Source organism: Podarcis gaigeae (genome assembly GCF_964106915.1).
Source record: "Podarcis gaigeae genome assembly, chromosome: 2".
Taxonomy (NCBI): Eukaryota; Metazoa; Chordata; class Lepidosauria; order Squamata; family Lacertidae; genus Podarcis; species Podarcis gaigeae.
In genome coordinates, this window is record NC_139679.1 from 21498775 (window position 1) to 21517894 (window position 19120).

The window sequence follows — 19120 nt, forward strand, 5'->3', positions numbered from 1 at the left end:
CATGGACATTTCATCAGTATGTACAGAAGTTTAGGGGGCAAATTCAACTGATTCATCTCACTAGTGGAAGCCCTCACAAAAACTTTCCATTGTTGCTGCTCCCCACGAACAGCCAATGGACAGGAAAAGACCCAAGACCCAGAAGGCCAAATGAAATCAGAAGGCTAGCAGGTCCACATCCCTGAGGTATCATACATTTCCCAAACATCTGGTACCAGACGCACACGTTTTTCTGTATGAGAATTTCAGACACAATGCGCTCTTACGCTTCCATAAGTTTTACATTTAGAGCGATGCATCAGTGTTCTCAGTCCCTGTTCAACATTCTCAGCATCTCCTGGGTTTAAGGGGGCCGGACCAGAGCAGTGACTCATACAGATATGCAACAGGCACACTATCTATTTTTTAGAAAGGGGATTTATTTAAAGATATAAAAAAATACACATCCATTACAAAGTATCTTTTTATGATATACTGAGATAAACCAGTGACTTAGTCTATAAGAGAACAATGTCAGAAGGAAGGAGATGGCAGGAAAAGAGAAACCTAAAGAAAGAGAAAGTGAGAAAAAAGGAAAAGAAAGAAATGAAATAAAGATAAAGAAGAATATAATAAAAGGACTTCCGGGTTTCTGTCCTGCTGCTACATATGACATTCACTCCATAAGATCCAACCATTCCAGAACCCAGTATTTTTTCAGTCTTCAAATCCAGATATTACAAGATCATTTTCTCTTTCATGCAAAAAAGTTGGTAAGAATTTTTCAGCCCTTAACAAATGTTAGTTGTGATTGTTCTCTAATCAAACATGTTAACTCTGCCACCTCAGCCAAGTTCAATAGTTTTATCAGCTATTCTTCTATAGTGGGGTAGGGTTGTGTCTTTCCATCTTGGTGCATTGAGCAATCTCGCTGCTTTAATCATATATTGGAGCAATCTTCCATAATCCTTTTCTAATTGTGTTTCTATTGGCCCCAAAAGAAAGAATAACAGGCATTATCTTCCAAGGGTAGGTACCCTGCTGACATCGGGAGCAATTGAATGATCCAGACATGCAGAAGAATCGATCCCATGCAGCAGAGGTTGCTGAGGAGGGAGAGGAGGAGGCGAGACCTGAAAGAGAAATCATACAGAGCTGCAGCAGGCATCCTCTGGGTGTTTGTGCTTGGACTTAAAGGAACCTCAGTTTATTTTGCTTGCTTGCTTGCTTATTACAGCAGCTGTTCTCACTACAGCACTCTGGTACACAAACTGAGGAGGACTGTGCCAGCCCACAGGCATCTAAATTACATCAATCAGCTGTGATGGGCCATCCAAAACTCAGTGATATACTTCTGACATGACCTTCAGTGCTGAACCAGTTGCCCACTCCACCTGTTGATGACGTTGATCCAGGAGAATGAGAGCCACAAAACAGGTAAGTTGATACCTTCCATTGGCCCAACTTCTGTAAGCTCTTGGGCACTGAGGCTAGACCTCCAAGCACATCTCCTCAGCGCAGCAACTATTAACACCCCTAATAATAAACAGTCCCAAATACAAGTCTTCTCCACGCACCAGTGTCAGTCCAAGAAGTGGTGAAATTGTGAGGAAACCATAGGCTTTAAAACTCAGTGAGAAGCGAGGAGAGAGGGGTGAAAGAGAAAGAAAATAATTTCTGTGTGGGGTAATTCAAGCCTTCTCTTGCTTTGGATGAGGGTGGGAATTGGATTCAGTTTACCTTTAAACAAGAATTTGAAAACCCAGCCATCCTTCGCAATGTGCACACCTCCAGATTTTGCATTGCTGTTCTCCAACCAAAGAACGTATACAAAAATGCATATCCTGAGGTAAAGTGTGCCTAAAAATCCATCTATTATCGGTGAAAACCAATGCATCTTATTAGGAACAATTGCTTGGCAAGAGTGTGTGTGCGTTAAGCAATATTACATGTAAGCATGCATGTATTGTGAGAAATTCACACTAACGTGCCGGTGGATGTTTGTGAGGACTTTCAAAAAGCAGCACGCTAACTGATCAACAATGTTGTCTTCCCGGGGGGGGGGGGGGGGAGAAGTGTTGTGTTTGCCTGGAAGTGTGGAGAAGTGAATCTAAGGCTGGAAAAAAGAGAAAGCAATGGAAATTGAAAGCTTGAAACTGAAAGCCCATCCTTAAGGTTGAAACTGATGGGGAAGGATGAGAAGTTAACAGCCTGCGTTGGGAGAAACCAAACCAGGCTTCTGTCTCCTGGCAGAGGGAATGTGGAGTTTACATGCCACCAGAGCAGCTGTTTACAGCCACACCTCCTCTTACACCTCAAGAGCTGCCGCAGCAAAACTTCTTTTCCTTTCCTGTATCGGTAACAGTCCTTTCGATCTGTAGCTGTTTTGGCATCCTAGCTGTTGGTGGCCCTCTAAGGATCTGAAGTGTTGTTTGTTTTGCTTTCTTCTAAGAAGCAGGCAAATGCCTTTTTTGATTTACGAGCTTAAGTAGGATTTTATTTTATTTTTTAAGCCTCCAGTTCATCAACAGGAGCAAAGTGTTTGGTTTTGAACTTTTCCAGCCTGGTTTGTTTAGCTTGGGTCTGGAGATGAAGCTGTTGTTGTTCTTAGAGCCAGCCATAAAAACATACGAAATGCTAGAAATTGCATTAGAATAACAGACAGGGCAGCAGCCGTAAAGCACAGAAACAAACAAACAGAGATGATGCAGCCAAAATGTGTGATATATATAAAGACAGCTGCTGAGCACAAGTTTAGCAAGGTGTCCCAAACCAGAGTGCTGTCAAAAAGAGAGACTTGAGTGCTTTCTTGTCACTACAATGATCAAATCATTACACATGTTCTGGTGTTAGTGTTTTCATTCGCTTAGACTGTGGGTGAGGTGGGGAACCTATGAGTCTCTAGTTGTGCTTGGACTCCAACTCCCATCATTCCCAGCCAGCAAGGCCAATGGTGAGTGATGATGGGAGCTGTAGGAGGGTGACAGTTTCCCCACACCTGTCTTAGAAACACCACACCTATCATTTTCTAGTATGCGGGTGCAAGTGGATAAATAGGTACCACTGCAGTGGGAAGGTAAACGGCATTTCCATGCGCTCTGGTTTCCGTCACAGTGTTCCATTGCTCCAGAAGCGGTTTAGTCATGCGGGCCACATGACCCAGAAAGCTGTCTGTGGACAAACGCCAGCTCCCTTGGCCTGAAAGTGAGATGAGCACCGCAACCCCATAGTCGCCATTGACTTTAACATCCAGGGGTCCTTTACTTTTTACCTAGTACAATTAACACCACATAGCATTGCTTCTCTATGCCAGGGGTCCACATGTGGAAGCCCCAAGGTGAAATCCAGCCCTTTCCCCAGTGGTGATATTTGACCGCCTAGGCCCTATTTACCAACCCTATCAACCACAACAAAAAAGTACAGTGGTACCTCAGGTTACATATGCTTCAGGTTACAGACTCTGCTAACCCAGAAATAGTACCCCGGATTAAGAACTTTGCTTCAGGATGAGACAGAAATTGTGCTCTGGGGGCGCGGCAGCAGCAGCGGGAAGCCCCATTAGCTAAAGTGGTGCTTCAGGTTAAGAACAGTTTCAGGTTAAGAACGGACCTCCAGAATGAATTAAGTACTTAACCCGAGGTACCACTGTACTGTGAATGAGTAGCCTCTGACAAGGCGTTGCAATCAAACATTGGGGAGGGCACTGGAGCCTTAACCCATGCCTTCAACTCCCTTGCCAAATTAGCTGTTTTGCCTGTGGTAAAGATGGTGATCTTCAGAACTGCATCCAGAGCCGGCCCTACCATGAGGCAGCCGCCTCAGGTGGCAAACATGCAGGAGCAGTGGAGAGGACTCTATATATGTGCTATACAGCCTGTCTTGCTCCCACTCCACTAAGCCACTGCTGTCGGGGCACAACAGGGGATGTTGAAATAAGATGCAATCGTCTGCTGAGCTTTCGTACATGGAACAGGCCTGGGAAGTGGCAACTCCTGACCCTTTGCTTCAGGCAGCAAAAACCCTTGGGCCAGCCCTGGCTGCATCTGTTCAGGGCAGTGCCAGATCATTCCAACAGATTTCTGGAAAGCCTTTTTCAATTTATTTATTTATGTATTGTGCATTATCTTAACTATATTCATAAGTTGAAAAACAGATAGGAACATCAGGACTCCTTTACAGGATCCCATCAAGTGCCAAGCTGCACAAGTATTAGTGCACTGGGTACAAACGACAGAAGATAATTAAGAGCATCACGACCACCTTAAGAATTTAATATTTGCTTTGACTCCAACATTGGCCAGAGGTATGCCCCTGGAAAAGTCACGAGGAAGGGCATGGTAGCAATGAACACCCTCTGTACTTTGTCCCATGTGTCTGATTATATTAAGGTATACTGCTCTTGAATGTGGAGGTTCTAGCTGTTGTAGTGCTATGAGGATCAGTTTGAGGAATCACTGTATAGCATTTGGAGAATGCAAGCAATACTTTCAAGCAGCAAAAGTGGCCAAAGACTGCATTCAATACCTTTTTCAATTCAAGGTGAGTTCTGGGGAGTGGAAACCTGCAATGTGACTGACCACTTTCCATTAGGGCAAGCATGGGGAACCTGAGGACCCCCCCAAAGATGTTGCTGAACAACAACTCTCTCCATCCCTGGCTGCTGGCCATGCCAGCTGGGGCTGATGAGAGTTGCAGACCAGCAAAACTGGCAAGATCAAAAATGCCCCACACCTGAACTAGGGGAAAGTGTGCTATTCAAGGAGCCCACACCATGGGGACATTAAAGGTAAAGGGACCCCTGACCATTAGGTTCAGTTGTGACCGACTCTGGGGTTGCGAGCTCATCTTGCTCTATAGGCTGAGGGAGCCAGCATTTGTCCACAGACAGCTTGCAGGTCATGTGGCCAGCATGACTAAGCCGCTTCTGGTGAACCAGAGCAGCACACGGAAACGCCGTTACCTTCCCGCCGGAGTGGTCCCTATTTATCTACTTGCACTTTGATGTGCCTTTGAACTGCTAGGTTGGCAGGAGCAGGGACTGAGCAACTGGAGCTCACCCCGTCACGGAGATTCGAACCGCCGACCTTCTGATCGGCAAGTCCTAGGCTCTGTCGTTTAACCCACAGCGCCACCCGCGTCCCTAAATGGAGACATTACCTTCTCCTAAATACCCAGAGAAACTTTGTTTAAATGTTCGTGATTTCTTATTTTATTTTATTTTGCACCATGAAGGATGGAACACATGCATGGACTACTTAAGGAATTTCTGAGCTATCCTATGCAAAAACAACCTGCCCAAGCTAGAGCCATTAAGAAACAATACAGGGCCACTGAGGGCCATTGGCAATACAAGAGAATTGCCGTCTCTCCTTGCCTAGACCTGTGAACAGAGACTGGGGATTTGGGAGGTTGCCAGCGTAACTGGCTGTGAGGTGATAGGAAAAGAGAGTCTTTTAGCAAGGTGTGCTGGGAAGAAGAAGGGGAGGGAAAAAGACTGGGATCCATCTTGGGCAGGCTGGCTGAAGGCTAGCTGGGAAAGATGTCTTGGACTTCAGGGCTGTGTGGCATAAGCCCCTCTTAAAGTGAGCATGTTGTGAGATCTGGACTCCCTCCATGCAAACTGAAGGTGTAAATAGGTGGATAAACCATATTTCCTAAAGTTTTAAAAAAATAAAATACAGGGGGAGTTACGGAATACTCCCATCAGCCTCAGACAGCATGGGCTTTGTAGTCCACAACATCTGGAGAGCACCAGGTTGACAAAGTCTGCACAGAAAGAAGGGAAGGAGTGACAGGAGCTGAGCAAACACCCCACTTGCTGCAATCAGGCCAGTGCAATGAAAAACCAGGCTTATAACACAAACGGAGCACAGGAAGTTGCCTTCTACCACATCCAACTCTTGGCCCATCTAGCTTAGTAGTGTTTACACTGACTGGCAGCTGCACTGCCAAAGTATGCGCCTTGCTACAGAACTACACCCCCTCTCCAGAAATAAACCTGCAGCGACTGCTGTTAAACTCTTACATCTGCTTTCTCCCAAAGAGCCGGTTGCTATATGGAGCAGTTTTCCTCCGCACAAGAAAGCATGTCGAGGAATTTGCTTACAAAGCATTATGTCAGAATAAAGAAAGAATTTCATTTGTAGATGGGGTTTTTTTTCTCGCTCAGAGAATATCCATGAACAGGAGTCGGCGAAAAGCAAGTCCCCAGTTCTCGAGCGTTCCTGCAAAATACGTATGGATTTTTGCATTCCAGACTAACATTTTCCACATGCATTCCTCAGTGGAGAAAAAAAAGAGAGAAAGTTATGCCAAACTGACTCAAATGTCTCCAAAAACACCCTACACCGCACAATGGATGTTCTCTTAACGCAGTCAGTAGCAGAATTCCGATGTGCGACTCTAGGAAATTATGGTAAACAGGATATCGACAGGTCATGGTGTCAAAACATGTCCACATGTTGCTTGGATTCACATTTACTCTTCTTTTCTTTTCTTTTCTTTCTTTCTTTCTTTCTTTCTTTCTTTCTTTCTTTCTTTCTTTCTCTCTCTCAAGGGTTGTTGGCAAAGACCACACACAGAGGTGTGTGTATTTATGGATTCATGACCTCCAAGAAGCCCTGCTATTGTTTACCATTCTGCAAGAAAGCCAGAGAGAGCTATAATGTGATAATAATAGTGAAAGCCTCCTAACGTATATATTTCTGGTGTGTCAGCAAAAAGTCAGCAGGGGCTCTCCAGCTGGCACCGTCATATGAGTGAGCTACACGGGGAGGCCATGCACACTGGTAGCTTCTGCTGCTGTATAGAAACTCCAGCAAAAAAGGAGAGAGAGAGAGAGAGAGAGAGAGAGAGAGAGAGAAGTGAGGAGCTATGGGGAGAGTGGGATTTGCAACTGAGAGCACTCCAGAGGGCTGCTTATTGTAGGCTCAGTGCTCCTCATGCAATAGGGACGGGGGGGGGGGGAATTCAGTTCAGTTCAACTGAAAGGCAAACTCCCCAAATTCATACTCTCTGAGAACAATTAAATGAACCAAAACTCAGCCAGTCTTTAAAATCCGCACGTCTCTGAATTTTGCGGCAGCTAGACTGGTGACCGGGAGCAGCCATCGAGACACATAACACCGGTCCTGAAAGACCTACATTGGCTCCCAGTACGTTTCTGAGCACAATTCAAAGTGTTGGCATTGGCCTTTAAAGCCCTAAACAGCCTCGACCCAGTATACCTGAAGGAGCATCTCCACCCCCATCGTTCAGCCCGGACACTGAGGTCCAGCGCCAAGGGCCTTCTGGAGGTTCCCTCCCTGCAAGAAGCGAGGTTACAGTGAACCAGGCAGAGGGCCTTCTCGGTGGTGGCACCTGCCCTGTGGAACACCCTCCCATCAGATGTAAAGGAAATAAACAACTATCTGATTTTTAGAAGACACCTGAAGGCAGTCTTGTTCAGGGAAGTTTTTAATGTTTGATGTTTTATCACATTTTTTATATTCTGTTGGGAACCACCCTGTGTGGCTGGGGAATTATTATTATTATTTGCAATGCAGTGCTCCAGCCAACTATTGTGTAAAAAGGGGGCAGGATAAACTGAAATAAAGTGTGCATAGGCATGCATATATCAGGGAAAATAACACATTCTGCAACCGTATCTCAGGGAGATCTTTCTCTCATAAGACCTAAAAGTCCTACTGTGGCATGAACACCGCTTTAGGAAATTTAAAACAGGAATAATCTCAAAAATTACATCTGTGTCTGTCAGCAGTCTGTTTACACTCTCACAGCTCATGGTGGTTCATAAAAGGTTGCTAGCATTTAGCACCTGACGGAGTTTGCATCCCACGCCAACTGGGCTTGTCAGCCTCCGCGTGGTTCCTACATGACTTGCCTCAACATGAACTTGAGCCACCACTTCTGAATAATTGTATCTAAAAATACCCTCTGGCCACAGCCTGAAGTCCAGGGAGCCATTCTTGGTTTCTACGTAGATCTCAGTGTTTACCGGAGAACAGAAGCTTGGGGGGAAGAGTCCCTGCCATTTGGTTGTTTGTGTTGAGTTACTTTGGGTGCCAATTTGCTTTTTAATATGACTGGATTAATTGAGAGCAGCAGTGAATATGGCCTGGCTAATGCTAAAGCATGTTTTAGCATCTTCTGTTTCTCAGGCCCAGTTGCAACCATTTTATTTAAAATGGTTGCTACTTCACTGCAGCTACCATGTCGCTAGTTAAAAGCAGCAGTGGGTGAGAGGAAATCAATAATTATCACCTCCGCCCAGAAAAAAGACTGACCTAAAGGCAATTACAATATCATCATCATAATCTCAGGGCAGTTCACAGGCTATTAAAGGGACCTGACGGTTAGGTCCAGTCGCAGATGACTCTGGGGTTGCAGCACTTTACTGGCCGAGGAAGCCAGTGTTTGTCCGCAGACAGCTTCCAAGTCATGTGGCCAGCATGACTAAGCTGCTTCTGGTGAACCAGAGCAGCGCACGGAAACGCCATTTACCTTCCCGCCGGAGTGGTACCTATTTATCTACTTGCACTTTGACATGCTTTCGAACTGCTAGGTTGGCAGGAGCAGGGACCGAGCAACGGGAGTTCACCCCGCTGTGGGGATTCGAACCACCGACCTTCTGATCGGCAAGCCCTGGGCTCTGTGGTTTAGACCACAGTGCCACCCATGTCCCAAGGCTATTAAAGAGGCAACTAATAAACTAGTCTTCATTAATTTCACATCCACATTCATCAGAAAGCATCAGAACAAGCTGTCTTTTCAAGTGGGAAACCTTTGATTAACATTGTTGGGGACCTCCGCATAGTGTGACTTATCTGTGAGTCACTGTTGGATAATATATCAGTATACTTCTTGTGCGTAGGGGTGCCAACATGAATAAAATAGGGGGGGTGTCAGGTAAGCCTCGCCCCACATAATCAATCACATGACACAGCTCATGCACACCATTTGAATGGCAATGCCCATCAACTTGGGAGGCGGGTCTGGCCCCTTCAGATATTCTATTGGGGGGGCCGAAGACCCCTGGGCCCTAGGAGTTTGCTCCTATGCTCATGCGGAACTTCCATTTTGATTCCCATTCCAGTTACTTGCAGTACGGGGATTGTAACCAGAACATACCTTACAAAATTGCTGTCCCCATAGCTCCCACTGAGGCCCAAGCCAGACAGGTGAATGTGTTTATTACACAGCTTTTTCAGCAATTCAGCAGGGGCGAGGTGAATTTTTCATACTAAAAGAAGCACAGAAGGCATGAGAGTGAAGCCCTTTCATGCCCTGCCTGTCCAAACTCGATTGCTGTAAGACATTCACCCACACAGAGAGGCAACCCAGCTCAGTGAACTGGGCTGGGGAAAACACACATAAAAGCAGTTGAGCACAGCGAAGTACAGTGGTACCTCAGGTTAAGTACTTCATTCGTTCCGGAGGTCCGTACTTAACCTGAAACTGTTCTTAACCTGAAGCAACACTTTAGCTAATGGGGCCTCCTGCTGCTGCCGTGCCACCGCTGCATGATTTCTGTTCTCATCCTGAGGCAAATCTGAAGCACTATTTCTGGGTTAGCGGAGTCTGTAACCTGAAGCGTATGTAACCTGAAGCATATGTAACCCGAGGTACCACTGTAAGTCTGTGGAGGGTTTCGCGGCTATTCCCAACCTGCTCCAATAAAAGAAAGAAAGAAAGAAAGAAAGAAAGAAAGAAAGAAAGAAAGAAAGAAAGAAAGAAGAAAAACATGCACCCATTTTATAACCAAACATGTACATGGTTTGGCCAAAAGCCTAAACCTGTTTATCTTCCTCCTTTGTCCCTATCATCTCTCCTTCCTTCTCTTCTTCTATTGTTTCTTTTGATTTCTTTTTTAAAAAAACCTTGGGATTGTAAGACCTTAGGGCAGCGATATGTCTTCCCCACCCTTATGCTAGTTTCAAGCACCATTCCTGCTGAGGGTGCTATGTAATTTCGATAATAAACTATGGGGTGGGGAAAGGCATTCAGTTTTTTATGCTCCTTCCTTTGGGGGATATACCATCGTCCTCCACCGCTACATTTTTTTTTAAAAAAAAACCTATAAATTAAGTGCTTTGTGTGATATATCTGAACATGTACTTTGGCGCTTATCTGCGCTTCGAATTCTGTTCTACACTTTCCTCTTCCCACCCAAATAATTGCCAGAGGCCCTCCTAACTGCTTGAATGCTAGGATGTAATTTATCTAGGCCCAGTGCCCTATCAATTTTAATAGCTTTAATTACCCAACTGTCTGCTTTGATTAAACATAAAAACCTTTTAATATAACTCACCACTCCCTCTCAGTATACGCACACAAACAAAAGTGTTAGGCGCCCTGGTTAACCCTACAGTAAAGGGCATCTTACGCTTTCTGTTCCTGAAGCATTCAAGCAATTCTGTCATAATCCTACCAGTTTCCTTTCTCTGTCTTTTAATTTTATTTTCACAAAAGTGTCATGATCTCGGTTGCTTTGCAGATAAATTAATGGCACAAAGATCTGCCCATTTTGCCAATCTAAAATTCAGTGATCCATATTCTGCAGCAATTTGTGATTTAAAAAAAAAAATCAGCAGCAGCATTTTAGTGCAAATTTATCTTAATAAACACATTTTTGACTAACGTACACATGTTTACAAGCAATTTCCGTAATATGCATTTTGGTATCTTCTTTCCATGGATATCTTTATAGTTATGTACACTTTTACCTAATACATTCACTTTTGTAAACATTGGTTGGTTGGCGAACTGCATTACAAAATTCGGTTGAGTGTGAATTTCAACAGAAAGATGTGCTTTGGTTCATCTATTTGGAATGAGCAAATTTGAAAGATTCAGATTTAAATACAAGCTGAATCAAATTCCTCCCTCTCCCCTACTTCCAGATCTTTAACTTTAAAGGATGTAAAAGGCACATCCCTTAATTTCATGATTTCAACAGTGCAATCTTTCATTATTTATCTAACAGTGCAATCTTATACTGTCTTCTCAAAATCCAGCCGGTATCAACATCACAGGAGCCAAGGCTCATCAGAAAGTTGGCCATACTAAATGAAAGCAGGCAAACTTAACAGACTGATGGCAAGATATCGTCAGTATTATGAATATAAGCACAAATGGTGTGTTCAGTTCAATTGCTGAGTGACCCTTGAGTGAAACACTGGAAGACCAGTGTAAATGATACTGAGCTAGCTGGACTTATGGTTTCATTTGAAGGCTGTGTAGTAGTAGTAGTAGTAGTAGTAGTAGTAATTTATTTATAGCCCACCCATCTGGCTGGGATTCCCCATCCACCCTGGGGAGCTCCCAACAGAATATTAAAAACATGATAAAACATTAAACATTTTTTAAAAATCTCTAAACAGGGTTGTGTTCTAAAAGTCAGATAGTAGTTATATTTCCCTGACATCTGATGAGAAGTCGCAGGGCGGGCGCCACTACCGAGAAGGCCCTCTGCCTGGTTCCCTGTAACCTCACTTCTCGCAGGAGGGAACCACCAGAAGGCCCTCGGAGCTGGATCTCAGTGTCTGGGCTGAACAATGGGGGTGGAGACGCTCCTTCAGGTATACTGGGCTGTGGCTGTTTAGGGCTTTAAAGGTCAGCATCAACACTTTGAATTGTGCTCAGAAACGTACTGGGAGCCAATGAAGGTTTTTCACGACCGGTGTTATAGGGTCTCGGCGGGCACTCCCAGTCACCAGTCTAGCTGCCGCATTCTGGATTAGTTGTAGTTTCCGGGTCACCTGCAAAGGTAGCCCCACATAGAGCGCGTTGCAGTAGTCCAAGCGAGAGATAACCAGAGCATGCACCACTCTGGCGAGACAGTCTGCGGGCATGTAGGCTCTCAGCCTGCATACCAGATGGAGTTGGTAAACAGCTGCCCTGGACACAGAATTGACCTGCACCTCCATGGACAGCTGCTGGTCCAAAATGACTTCCAGGCTGTGCACCTGGTCCTTCAGGGGCACAGTTACCCCATTCAGGACCAGGGAGTCTTCCACACCCACCCACCCCCTGTCCCCCCAAAACAGTACTTATGTCTTGTCAGAATTCAACCTCAATCTGTTAGCCGCCATCCATCCTCCAACAGCCTCCAGACAGTCACATAGTATAGGGATTGAAGGAAGGGTACCATAGAATTGTAAAGTTGGAAGGGACCACAAAGTTCATCTAGTCCAACCAACTGCAATGCAGGACACTTTTGCCCAACACAAGGCTCATACCCCATCTCATGCTTTACCAACTGAGTCATGTGAAACAGAAAATTGTCATCCGAATTTGGATTTCAGTAAATCGGAGAGCCACTTCCGCCCTGCAAAGGAGGTGGTGTTGCGGGGTTCACGCCCCCACCATGCGCGCGGCAGCTGGCGCTTAGCCTCCACGCGATTGAGGGAATCCCCTGCTGCGTCAGCCCCCATCGGCTGGCTCAGGGGGCGTGTCCTGCCCTATTTAACGCAGGCGCGACCAGGGATCTCCCTCTTTTGTTACCTCCAGCTCCTCCTGTTTCCCACCCTCCCTCCCTTTAAGGTTTTCGTCCTTGACCATGCTATGGACCTTGGTTGGTCGCCGTTGAGGGGCCTGGTAGGAATTTTTCCACTTGGCAAATTGGCACCAGCCACTTGGTTTTCGCCTACCTCGTAGCAAATCGCCACAACTTTCTTGGTATTGGCGGTTAGGCATTGGTACTGGTATTGTTTTGTAGATGGAAGAGGGGAGGAAGCGCCATCACCTGCCCCGCATATTGAAGGGTGGTCCGGTAAAGGATTCCAGGGGGCGTGGCCCTGTCCAAAGCCTAGGGAGGTGAGGGCCTAAGGCACGCCCCCGAGCAGTGACCCTGGGGGAGTTCCTAGTTGATATGCATCAGCAGGACTCCCCCTACTGGTGGTTAACTCTTCCCCGACTTCAAGCGGATGGGCTGAAGCCGGATATACAGTGGTGCCTCGCAAGATGAAAATAATTCGTTCCGCAAGTCTCTTTGTCTAGCGGTTTTTTAGTCTTGTGAAGCATGGCCATTAGCGGATTAGCGCTATTAGCGGCTTAGCAGCTTAGCGGCTATTAGCGGCTTAGCGGCTATTAGCGGCTTAGCAGCTTAGAAAAAGGAGGGGAGGGAAAAAACTTGCAAGAACTCGCAAGACGTTTTCGTCTTGTGAAGCAAGCCCATAGGGAAATTCGTCTTGCGAAGCACCTCAAAAATGGAAAACTCTTTCGTCCAGCGAGTTTTTCGTCTTGCGAGGCATTCGTCTTGCGGGACACCACTGTAGTCGGTTAGGAGCAATACCTAAGCCAATACTGCTCATCACCTGTAACCAATAAAGTTGTGGCCTTAATTAGCCCATTAACCTTAATAATTGTGCCATGTGTCTTTATTTCCACTGGGGGGGGGGGCGGGAACTCGCCATGCAACTTCATGTTTCAGAAGCAATATTTCAGCAACTGAAAATTGCTGTGAGAACTGGGCACAGGGATGGCCCTAAATGCCCAGTACACTTCTACAATCTACTCCTCCCTCCTTTCTGGGCTACATCCTTGCTTATGCTCAGATAGAACGTACCCCCTCCCCATCTCTCTCTTGATATTCAGAAGGCTGGATCTAAGTACAGTACATCACCCCTCAAGTCTTTCCTAAACCATGCCAGCCACAATCTATTCCACTCTCTCATTAAGAAGGTTGTTAAAGAGTCACTCTCTGCGATGATGAAAACCAAACCGCAGTCTTACACATTTGACACATTGGGCAAAGGCTGTGTTTGAAGGGAGTGTTTCATCTCCGTTTCAGGGCAGATTCCTGCATATAAATGTTTCATACTTTTCTGTTCTCTTGTGACATCTAATTGCTTTAAAGTGATAATCAATCCTTTTCATAGCACGCCAGTTTCGTCCCTGATCTGGCAAAGAACAAAGTGTCTTGCTTTGTGCACACTGAGAGGACAAATCTGCTAGGAAGTTCTCCTTGGCATGTTGCACCAGAATGAACCAGAATTGCATGCATTGTGATCCCTGTAAAACCAATAGGTCTAATCAAAGGTGCATATGTAAACTTTTCAGGTCTGTGGCTAGTTATTTTTTCCCCCTTGGGGACTGAACATTATCCGGAGTGAAACAGCTATTCCAACAGTTTCCCAGGCAGTAAAATTACATATTTTTCACCAACCACAAGCAAATATTTATAACACGCAGTTTTAATTACATTCCTATTCTTATTAGTACAGGAAATGATGTGCTATTCATTCATTAAATGGCCCTCACTCAAGCTAGGCTAGAGCTTTGCTTGGCCTGGTACGAAAGCATACTTTATAAACACATCAACATTTATTTACCAACATGTTAATAATAATAATAATAATAATAATAATAATAATAATAATAATAATAATTTATTTATTATTTATACTCCGCCCATCTGGCTGGGCTTCCCCAGCCACTCTGGGTGGCTTCCAACAAAATATTAAAATATAGTAATGCATAAAACATTAAAAGCTTCCCTAAACAGGGCTGCCTTCAGATGTCTTCTAAAAGTCTGGTAGTTGTTGTACTCTTTGACATCTAGTGGAAGGGCGTTCCACAGGGCGGGTGCCACTACCAAGAAGGCCCTCTGCCTGGTTGCCTGTAACTTGGCTTCTCGCAGTGAGGGAACCACCAGAAAGCCCTTGGCGCTGGACCTCAGTGTCAGGGTAGAACGATGGGGGTGGAGACGCTCCTTCAGATATACTGGACTGAGGCCGTTTAGGGCTTTAAAGGTCAGCACCAGCACTTTGAATTGTGCTCGGAAACATACTGGGAGCCAATGTAGGTCTTTCAAGACTGGTGTTATGTGGTCTCGGGGCTGCTCCCAGTCACCAGTTTAGCTGCCACGGTCTGGATTAGTTGTAGTTTCCGGGTCACCTTCAAAGGTAGCTCCACATACAAGTGTGCTGGTATATCATCTGCTGAATACCATCTGCTGAATATCCAAAGGCTAGGATCCAAAGGGGTATAAAAGCACACGTTCTGTGAACATATATATTTATCTCCCCGTTTTTTCTCTTTGGAAATTGCTCTGCTCAAGATTTCCTCAAATTTCTCTTCACTCACCTCCAAGTTCAAAAAGCGACCGGGGGGGATTTGGCATGAGAGTAGGTTAAAGTGAAATATTGGGTGAGGAGGCAAGACCCAGCAGCAGATTCTCTAAACATTTGAAATGTTCTTGCGGCAAATCCCCCAACTGCTTTTTTCATCTGCTCTTTGCAGATTTTGGGAGACACCTTCTGATCTGAACAGGAATTGGATGGCAGAAACTGGGTGCACTCACAGAAATTAGATGTACATCAATCTGGACTTTAGCTCAATGGACAGATCTAACTGTGTCATCCTATCCTTCAACCCCAGTCCTCCATCTATCTGTGGGGGGGGGGGGAGATTTTTTTTAAAAAAAGAAATATGAATGACCTCACTGACCAGTTTATTTAATTTATATACCACCCTAAACCCACAGGTCTCAAGGCGGTTCACAAGTTGCGGGTCTTGGCAAAAAGTGAAGGTAGAACTTCAAGGATAATTAAGTAATGTTCCACCCAGCCAATTTGGATGCCAGTAAAGGTTGCCACAGACATTTCTGAGATTATGGTCTTTCCAATGAGTGGCTCCTGTCCAGGTTTGCTAATTGTCTTACTTTAAATGTTGTGAGGATCCCGTGCCCTTTTAAAATGTTTTTTTGGGGGGGGGTTATTGTTTTTATTTTGATTAAGTATTTTGTGGTTTTATATTTTGATTTTATTCTGTGAATTGCCCTGAGACCTCCGGGTATAGGATGGTATATAAATTCAATAAAGAAGGAGGAAGAGGAGGAGGAGTGTGTGTGTGTGGTTTTCACAGCCAAATTGCAACAGTCAGTGGGTAGATGTTAACTTCAGGGAAACTAGACATGTTTTCTAAGTAGGTATATGGCTATGACCAAGGCTATTTTTCCAGAAAAAGAGGTACCGGACATCACCATGAACACCTCCCTCGACAATGGCACCCACCTGAGAGGTGGTAGAACTGAGTTCAGTTGAGTTCTGGCTGGGGAAAAAAAGCCCTGGCTATAGAGACTCATTTGACCGCTCAGTTGCAAATGACAATGTTGACGAAGTAGGTTGTATTGTGCCATCAATGTTCCTGGTGCTTTATAGAGTGGCCTCTGCCACAAAGAGATGACAATGAACTTTAGAAATTGAAGCGGCAAGAGATAACGAAGTCTAGATGTGATCAGGGAAGAGTAACGGGATATATATGCAAAGGGAAAGGCGGTTACATATCACCATTAAGCTGGTGAATTTCTTCACTCCGCACATCATGCCTTGAAGATCAATCAGGGCACACAATAGAGTGACGATTCAGCAATCACTTGCCCACCCAGAAGGCTCCAGTGTGAATCTCCCCTTGAAAGGTCAAAAGGGGAAAGATCCTCTTGAGACATGTGTGTACCGGAGACCAAGCAAACTTTCACATAGACAAAAATAATTGATCCAGCATCATACAAAGCACTGCCAAGTATTATGAGTCTTCTCCAGTGGCGTGCTTGCATTGATGTCAACAGCGCTACATTCCTTCCCTTGGAATCTCGACCCTTTAAAAAAGAAATAACAACTTTCCTGCAATTTTTAAAAAAGCTTTTTGGAGCCCCTTTGGCACTTCACATTTCACATGGGCTGCTCGAGAGGGTGAAAAGCAGTTCAAAGAGAAGAGCATACTCTGCCCTTTGAGATGTGCTCAGTTCACAGGTATCATTTAAAGGCTGACACTGGGTACATTAAGCAAAGTCCACAGTGCATGAACCTTCGCCCTGTGCCAAAAGGGTTTACCACTCTCTTTGACTTCACAAGGGCTCTGTATTCTTGCAGGGCTCAGATAACAGCAGATGACAACATAGCATTATAGCCAAGAACTTTTAGAGCACTCCGAACCTTGGTATGAAATGTCCTTGCTTTGTTTCCTTTACAAGAGCACACAAGTGCCCCCAGGTTAAGCATCTAAACCATGTTCAAGTTTCCCAAACATGCTAGGAATGAGCGAATTGTGATGAATGACTTGAATAAGAGGGGCACTTCTCTTCCCCCAGTGAATTGTGTCACAATAGTGAGGATATGGCTGGGGAGTGCAGGTGTGTGGATAGTTTGGGGAGAAGTGTGTGAGGAAAAAAGGAAGGAAACAGTATATTTTGTTCTGCCAGAAGTGCCACCCCACTTTACAGAACTCTCTCTTCTTGTCCTATAGCTAGGCATGGGGGAGAAATTTGAGTACAGTTGTAACTAAGAAGTCGAACATAATCCATTCTGGAAGTCCATTTGAAGAAGAAGAAGAAGAAGAAGAAGAAGAAGAAGAAGAAGAAGAAGAAGAAGAAGAAGAAGAAGAAGAAGAGAAGAGTTTGGATTTGATATCCCATTTTATCACTACCCAAAGGAGTCTAAAAGTGGCTAACATTCTCCTTTCCATTCCTCCCCCACAACAGACACTCTGTGAGGTGGTTGGGGCTGAGAGACTTCAAAGAAGTGTGACTGGCCTAAGGTCACCCAGCAGCTGCATGTGGAGGAGCGGGGAATCGAACCCGGTTCACCAGATTGCGAGTCCACCGCTCTTAACCACTACACCACACTGGCTCTTCAGTGACTTCCGAAACGTTTTGATTTCCAAAGCGCGGCTTGTGATTGGCTGCAGAAAGCTCCTACAGCCAATTGGAAGTCCCTCCGGATGTCCGGGTTCCGAAAGAACGTTCCAAAACTGGAACACTCACTTCTGGTTTTTGATCGTTCTGGAGCCGGAACGTTCAACTTGCAAGGCATTCAGGAGCCGAGGTACGACTGTATTTATTTATTTCATAAAATTCATACACAACTTGTTAAAACAAAAACTCAAAGCAGTTCAGTTCACACTGAGAGTGAACACTATGCCAATTCGCATTTTCCAGAACAAAAGGAGCACCAAGGCAAAGCAGTTCTCCAGCCAAGAATATGTACGAAAATGCAAATAAAGTGCTCATAAATTTGCTGACCCTCTGTGGTGGATGCCGTTGTGGGCGCCCGTCACAATTTTGGCGGCAGAAGCCCCGCCTCTTCGGCCACTTCCTGGGCAGCAAAGGATGTGCTAGGACTAAGCTTGCTGCTCGGTGAGTGGATTCAGCCCGCTCACACAATTGGCCAATCACGACCGGGCTTGGGAGCGGGCCACTCCCAGGGGATTAAAAGAGGACCAGCTTCCTCCAGGAATACTTGAAGCTGCGTCACCTTTTTGAGTGCTGCGCCCCCCAAATTTATTGTAAATAAAATCCACGTGTTAGGCGAAATTGCGTGCAAATATTGGGGAAACCGTGCAAGAAAATGCATATTAATATCCATGAGAACTTGGGGGGGAAATGCAAACTGATATCAAAATCAGATTGCCTGGAAAAATAAACTAAGAGAAACTGAAAGCGAGAGATTTTCCCATTTCTAGATTGTATTGTATACAACAAACTGCAATGAATAATAAGCTGGAAACAAAGAAACTCTGGTAGAGGCAGTAGGAAAATCTCTAGAATTTGGATGCCCAGTGCCTTTATACACTGGGATGTCTTTTAAAAACTCGGGCAATTGTTCTGAAATGTTGCATACATCATCGTCCACCACCACCACTTCCCAATGATTTGTTGTATGCGTAGGAGTTCCCAAGCTCCCTTTCTTGGACTGGCCACCTATTTGTTTCAATGAAGAGAAGTCGCAGTGCATGAACGTCCCTCTGCATGCACAGAGCAGCTCCTTCAATTGAAATTAATGGGCTATGTCATGGAAGGCTTAAAGGACACATCAGTCAAGAAGCAAGAGTTTCCCAGTATGTTTCCAAGCACAAGGACTTTTAAAGCCCTGAACAGCCTCAGCCCAGTGTCTCCATCCCCATCATTCAGCCCAGACACTGAGGTCCAGCTACGAAGGCCTTCTGGTGGTTCCCTCCCTGCGAGAAGTGAGGTTGCAGGGAACCAGGCAAAGGGTCTTCTCGGTAGTGGCACCCACCCTGTGGAACGCCCTCCCATCAGATGTCAAGGAAATAAACAACTATCTGACTTTTAGCAGACATCTGAAGACAGCTCTGTTTAGGGAAGTTTTTAATGTCTGATGTTTAACTGTATTTTTACTGT

General features: G+C 45.2%; 1 long non-coding RNA gene across 1 annotated transcript; it reads left to right on the forward strand.

Moving 5' to 3' along the window:
• Positions 1-309: 309 nt before the first annotated feature.
• LOC310839312 lies at positions 310-18616 on the forward strand. Its single transcript, XR_014561422.1, has 4 exons — positions 310-1416; positions 15467-15625; positions 17227-17291; positions 17346-18616. It is a non-coding gene; the product is annotated as an uncharacterized lncRNA (long non-coding RNA).
• Positions 18617-19120: the final 504 nt, after the last annotated feature.